This window comes from Leptonychotes weddellii, chromosome 6 (genome assembly GCF_054177405.1).
Source record: "Leptonychotes weddellii isolate Sample4059 chromosome 6, ASM5417740v2, whole genome shotgun sequence".
Lineage (NCBI taxonomy): Eukaryota > Metazoa > Chordata > Mammalia > Carnivora > Phocidae > Leptonychotes > Leptonychotes weddellii.
In genome coordinates this window covers 123295235-123302660 of record NC_138374.1, presented here as the reverse complement: position 1 = coordinate 123302660, position 7426 = coordinate 123295235, and the positions used below count along the sequence as shown (strand labels likewise).

At 34.2% G+C, this 7426-nt stretch overlaps 1 pseudogene; it reads right to left on the bottom strand.

The window, feature by feature from the left end:
• Positions 1 to 957: 957 nt before the first annotated feature.
• Positions 958 to 1523, bottom strand: LOC145722093 (ATP-dependent RNA helicase DDX19B pseudogene; annotated as a pseudogene).
• Between the last annotated feature and the right edge of the window lie 5903 nt (positions 1524 to 7426).

Sequence of the window (7426 nt, the reverse complement as noted above, 5' to 3'; positions counted from 1 at the left end):
AGATAACATCTCACCCCCATTAGTAGAGCAACTATAAAACAAACAAGCAAAAACCAAAACCAAAAACACACCAAAAACCAAAAAAAAAAAAAACCCAAATCCCAGAAAATATCAAGTGTTGTGAGGATGTGGAGAAATTGGAACCCTTGTGCCCTATTGGTGGGAATGTATGATGGTCCAGCCGCTATGGAAAATAGTATAATCCTTCCTCAAAAATTTAGATATAGAATTACCATATGATTTAGTAATTCTACATCTGAATATACTCAAAAAAATTAACAGTAGAGTCTCAAAGAGAGATTTTTACACCTGTGTACAGGGTAGCACTATTCACAATAGCCAAAAGGTGAAAGCAACTCAAGTGTTCAGTGATGGCAGAATGGATAAACAAAATGTGGTATATACCCTATAATAGTATTCACCATAAGATAGTATTCAGCCTTAAAAAGGAAGGAAATTCTGACACATGCTACAACATAGGTGAATCTGAATTTATGATGAGTGAAACAAAGCCAGTAACAAAAAGATAAATACTGACCACTAATGATTCGACTAATATGTTATGAACCCACTATATGAATTCACCCTTCAAATGGGAAAAGTGATTGAACAGATCAGCATGGGAGGAAAGAAGTAGAATGGCGATTGCCAAGGACTAGCTGGAGAAGAGAATGGGGGGTTGTTTAATGAATACTGAGTTTCAATTTTGCATAATAGAGAGTTCTTGAAATTGGTTGCACAATAATGTGAATGAATTTAGTGCTATTGAACTGTGTACTTAAAAATGGTTCAGATGTTAAATTTTATGTTCTGTGTATTTTATCACACTTAGAAATATTCTTTAAAGACTTAATTTAAAAAAGAAAGTTGTGTGAACATTTTTCTAACTTTTCCTATTAGTTTCACATATTTTTATCAAATCCAAATTTAATTTAAAATGAGTGAGATATTTTCTTCTTACACCTTTGTGCAAATGGCAATCTGCTCACCGTTCTTCTGCCCTTTTTCTAATTTATGCCTTGAACAGTATGTGTTAGCTTAAGTTGAGTGTACATTTTGCTGATTTGTTCAGTTTTCTCGTTGGAAAAGTGAGTTCATATAGAGGGGAGAGGCCTGGTGGAAACACTGGTGGCTCCTCTACCAGTACAGAACTGAGACTGGACGATCCGGTTCTCTGGGGGTTCAAAGAACATCAAAGGCAAAGCATTTTCTTATGTCTTGGATTGACGGCTGAAACACATGACATAGATTCCCTGGAGAAGCTGTGATTCCAGCTGAAACTCAAAAGACTTCACTGAGGAGAGAATTTAGATCCCTCTCACTACTTTCACTTGACTTGTATTATTGATAAGGTTTTATTCTGATCAGCTTCTTGGTAAGGACTAAGGCAGCCCTGTCCTTCCTCTTCATCTGTACTTTCTTTATGAGTTTTTGGTCTTGAAAACAGCACCACTAGCAACTGGTTTGATTTTCTCTTCCTTAAGATGCAAGCTGCTCACTACTTGGCTGCAATTCCTGCTCATCTACTTCCAGGGCTCAAAAGTAGATGGCTTTGGTAGAGGTTGCAGGGTTGCTGATGGGATATTCCCCTCTGTGAACTTGCCACCTGACTCTGCAAGATGAAGGGCTCCAGGAGTCAATGAAAAGGCCCAACAAAATAATTTTTAACATTAAATCTCTAATAATGTGTATTGTTTCCACTTATAAGTTAATAGATTTTTTTTTCTTGGCTGACTGTAAAAAACTTTCCCTCTGAGGTTTTCAAAGGAAAGAGTTGCTAACGAGTAGTCCCTGTAGGGGACATGTTTTCTAGTAGGGTCTTCCCTCTTCTCATCTACCTCCCAGGGCCACCTTAGCATCTTTAAATGAGTAATTAGCACTCTCCCTGCTGACTTGGAATAATGAAAATCTCAGCTAAAGAAGGTCAAAATTTCAGAACAGATCATATTAGTTTCTAACCTTTTTTGGGAAAAGCTTTATTCTTTTTTTTTTGAAAAGCTTTATTCTTTAATTTATACTAGGCTATGAAGAAATTAATCAATCTCATTTCCAGTGTGCACACATCAGTATACAATAGGACTAAAAGAAGATTAAATTCATAATTAATTTTCTTTGAATTGGGCTTAAGAAAGGGCCTTGATAATTTTGGGGAAAATACTGTAAGATATCAAAAAATGGGTACAAAATGCTTTCTGAATAATAATGTAGTACTTAAAAGCAATGGTGTCTATTATCTCTTTGAATGGTGGAATTTGTTGCAAAATTTAGCACACGCTCCAATTTTCAAGCCTTAACTTAGATACTTGTGTAAATAATATTTAAATCAAACATCATACATGATTTTCTTAATATAGTTTTCCATGATTTCTTATTACAGTAAAATCTGTATCTGATTTTCATTGAAAAGTATTTTTGTATACATTTAAGAATTACATTTGTTGTATATATTACATATAAATCCAGAAAAATATAAGACTGTCTTATATTATGAAACCAAAGATTATACACAATTTATTTACTTGAAATGTATTAACATGTTAGCATACTTTCATTAACCAGATGTAAAAGTACTGAACAACTCATTTACTCCTTCATTTAAGTTTTTTTCCAAGTATTGATCATGTATAGAAATGTACCCTGAAAGAAAAATAAAATTGATCTTTTGATGGTCAGCCAGGATTCTCTATAGTATCTTATACTGACATATCATAGAACATGTTTGTAATTCTTTTCATTTTTCTAACATTAAATTAATGATTACTATTTACTGACATATTTCTTATATGTAATATGTATTTAATGTTTTTATAAAATATATACCAAAATATGTTAGGATTTTAGATTGCTGTGACATGTAATGATATATTTTTTTATTAAGTCTTTTCTTAAACCAATATAAATGCTAATTTTGTTTCAGTAAAATCTTAAAGCATATAGTCTTATAACAACCGAAGAGGCACATATTATTTTCCTTATCTTACAGATATGGAGACCAATACATTGATTGGTGAAGTAACTTAACCAAGATTATAACATGATAGAACTCAGCTCCAGAAACTGCTTTTCCTCTTTTTGTTGTCTTGCTTCCACAAGCAAGAGTTGGGAAGGTTAAGGATATAGACAATAGTCGTCTAGATAAAATAAAAAGCAAACTAGAAGTTCTGGACATGGGAAAATCATTATTCCTTAAGTCAATTTAGTAAGTAATGTGAAAAGGAACTACAAATTGAACCCAGTTTCAGAATACAGACATTGTAAAGTACTTTAAGAAGATTTGATTTCAGTGTTACAGCAATGGAGGTTGGAGGCAGGAAATATTTTCTTTGGCAGTAGGGAAGGAAATGTGACATTAGTTACATTTAATTAAAAAACAAAAGGACTATTGGGACGCCTGGGTGGCTCAGTCGGTTAAGCGGCTGCCTTCGGCCCAGGTCATGATCCCAGGGTCCTGGGATCGAGTCTCACATCGGGCTCCTTGCTCAGCAGGGAACCTGCTTCTCCCTCTCTCTCCCTCTGCTTGTGCTCTCTCTGTCAAATAAATAAAATCTTTAAAAAAACAAAACAAAACAAAACAAACAAACAAAAAAACAAAAGGACTATGAACAGGGGGCAAGTTTCGTAAAATATAGTTCAGGTATCCAGGTGTGACAGGATGGTGGCTTTGACCCTGGAAATTGCAGTGAAAAGGGAGGAAGTAAATGGATGTGAGATCTTGATGAGGTGGAATTTAGAGACTTGATAAGTTGGATATAGGGATGGAGGGGGGGAGCAGTAAAAGGTGATTTCGCTTTACTACTTTAGTGAAGGGTAGAGAAGGGATGCAGGAGGAGAAACAGGTTGGCAGAGTTAGGGAAACAGTCTATTAAATAGTTTAGCTTTATGTTGAATGAGGTATCTAGCTCATTCATTAAACTGAAGAGTTTAAGTATATAGTTTGGTGTATGAGTCTCTCTCTCTCTCTGCGCGCACACACACACACACACACACACACAAACACACACACACACACGACAGGTAAGTATTGCTGTTTTATGACCGGTATTGCTACGGTAAAAATTTAAAGCAGACATTAAGAATTCATTCTCTGGTTAATTCAGATCTGAGTTCTAATCACAGGTAAGTTACTTTGGCAAGTTACTCAAATTCTCATCTGTATGAGGCTATGTTACTAAGGATGATATAGTGTTAAAGTGAGAATTGAAATAGATGCTCTGTGCAAAGTACAAGATTTGGTATGATCTGTACAGTGAATGACAGTGATATCATTATGATTATTATTTTATAGAAAAAAAACAAAATTAAGGCTTAGCAAGTTACCAGATTCATGCAAAAGTTAGTTGCAAAGCAAATACTTGAATCCATATCTGTCTGAAATCAGTGCATGTTCTAACTAATGTTCTGTCTTGACAAATGCTAGTTTAAGATCAAATATAATGCAAGCCCTTGGAATTAATGTGATTGTTAAAAATGCACTATATAGTGAAAATTGAATGAATGAGGGCCTAGGATAGAAACCTGAAGAAAACCAAAATTGGGAGATGAGAAGAAAATAAAATACAAAGCAAATTAATGTGTATTCAGCTATGTATAAGGAAATCTAGACTCTTCACAGATTCTGAAACACACAATGTTCCATGAGGAAGAATCATCAGTGTCAAAGGTGATCGAGATGACAAGATAAGGTGTGAAAAATGTCCACTGGGCTTAAGAAAGGGCCTTGATAATTTTGGGGAAAATACTCTAAGATATCAAAAAACGGGTACAAAATGCTTTCTGAATAATAATGTAGTACTTAAAAGCAATGGTGTCTATTATTTCAGAGACCAGGGTTTTTGTCAAGTAGATGATCTTTAGTTATAATGGAGAAAGAGCACTTGAGAAATGATTGTGTCCATGTCCAAGAGCAAGTGCAACAACAATTTTATTCACAAAAGCATTAAAATGCTAATGTTTCATCCTTATTATAAAGCTTCTAATGAAAAACTGAAAATGAAATAACAAGACTTCATTCCAATTATAATGACTGAAGCTAGAATGAGACATAGTGATATCACTTTTCCAATTCAGGTTTCTACAAATTAATATTACACTTTTGCAGCCTTCTGCAGGAGTTGAGTAGCTTAACTTAATAGACTTCATTGTAATATGTTGTACATATTCACAACTTCAGCTAACCATTTCACTATACTTAAACATTATTGTCAAAATATAGAACATTTTTAGAAATTCCATTTATTAAATTAATTTTCCAGGACTTACATATGGTTAGAGACTGGCATTCTTGGAGACAGATATTATTATTTATTTACTGAATTTTCACAGCTTTGTTAGTCTTAGTATGTTCCTCTTTGTTTCCTCCTCAAAGTTTATTTTCTCCTAACCAAGGCTGTCAGCTCTAGTTGAATATTATTCTTTCTCACTAGGTATTTAAATTCTAAATGAAATACTGTCCTGTTTTATGATATTCTAACTGACTATGTTTCAGATATTTCTGTGAACCAGAGTCTGGGACTCCTCTTGTGAAGATAATTCAGTATAAAGTTTTTTAAAAGCTACTAGGCGGACTTACTTCTGAACAACTATGGTTAGACCAATAAAGATTGGTATGATGCAGATGTTAAAAATTAGGTCAGATTACCATTATGAAAATAAATGTTATTTTTAGAACAGTTTTCAATTTTCAGAACTATTGGAAAGATAGTACAGAGAGTTCCCTTCTGCCCCACACCCAGTTACTCCCATTAGTATCTTTTGTTCACATGGTGCAGTTGTTATTCTTAGACAATGTTGATATATTATTATTAACAAAAGTTCATACTTCATTCAAATGTATTTGATTTTTACCTGTTGTTCATTTTCTGCTTCAGGAGATGCCTTCCAGGAAACTATTACATTACACTGATCATTATGCTTCCTTAATCTCTTCTTGACTATGACAGTTTCTCAGACTTTTTTTTTTTTTTTTTTTTGCTTTTGATAAACTTGGCAACTTTTAGGAATAGCAGTCAGGTATTTTACAGAATGTCCTAAATTGGCATGTGTCTAACATTTTTCTCATGATTATACTGAGGTTATGGGGTTTAGGGAGGAAAACCATAAAGTGTCATTTTCACCAGGTATCACTGGTATATGCCAACAACATGACATCACTGTTGATGTTGACCTTGAGATAATGTTGCTATATTTCTCCATTGTAAATTTACTCTTTTTTACCCCTTTTCCATGCTGTATTCTCTGAAAGGAAATTACTATGAGCAGCCCAAACTTAAAGAAGTTATGTTTGACCTCCTTGAGTGTTGAATATCTACATGTTATTTGGAATCTTCCATGGTAGAAATTTGTCTTGTCTTTTCCATTCATTCATTCATTCGTTTGTTTATTTATGATTTTATTTATTCATTTGCGAGAGAGAGAGAGACAGAGAGAGCACAAGCAGAGGGAGAGGCAGAAGGAGAGGCTGAGCTGGGAGCCTGACGTGGGGCTCAATACCAGGACCCTGAGATTATGAGCTGAGCCAAAGGCAGATGCTTAACCATCTAAGCCACCCAGGCGCCCCTCCATGTATTTATTTATTGAATCATTTACTTCTATCAATATACTCATATGTATTTATTTAATATTTTAGATTATAATCTAGTACTACTTAATTATTTCATGATTCAAGTTGTTCTAGCTTTGGCTACCTCTGTCAGAGTTGGTCCCTTGATCCCATTGGCATATAACACTGTGATTTTTTTTAAATATTTCCTCACATTCCGGCTTATGTTGTATATTTTCTACCCCAGTCCTATTATCAGCCATTTCTCCAAAAAGCATTGTCTCCTTTTATTGGAGAATGCTATTGGAAACCAAGATCTGAGTACCAGGTGTTTTCACTCCTCTGGGCTTTTGTTGCTTCTAAGCTCTTTCAGTTGACAGAAGAAGCAAATACACATGTGTATGCTAACCATTTACATACACATTTCTGTACATACTTCTAGATGTTATCACACATATCTTAATAATCTAAAACATGGTTTTGTAGAGATATCGATTCGGTTAACCAAATGATAATCCATTATTACATGGATCATTTTAGCCTCCTACCCTTGTTTGTCTATAGACACCTCCAACAGTGAGAAGCCTGTTTGCAACCATCCATCATCCATTTAATTTTTTAATTCAAGTATACAGGCAGGGTTATCATAATTGATAGCCAGTACTCCCATGGAAAACAACTTGATCAACTAGAATAGAATGCTTCTGTATAGTTTCTTTTAACTTTAGTCTTCCATAAATCACTAATTTCCAAAGTTAATTAGGTCAGCACTTCTTTATCCCATCCCCCTGCTGAGACTGTTTTGTATGTACATTTATAATACAGTTAGATTATAACTCACATTCTGTATTCCATCTTGGGATCCCTTGACCTCCTAAATGATTTTTT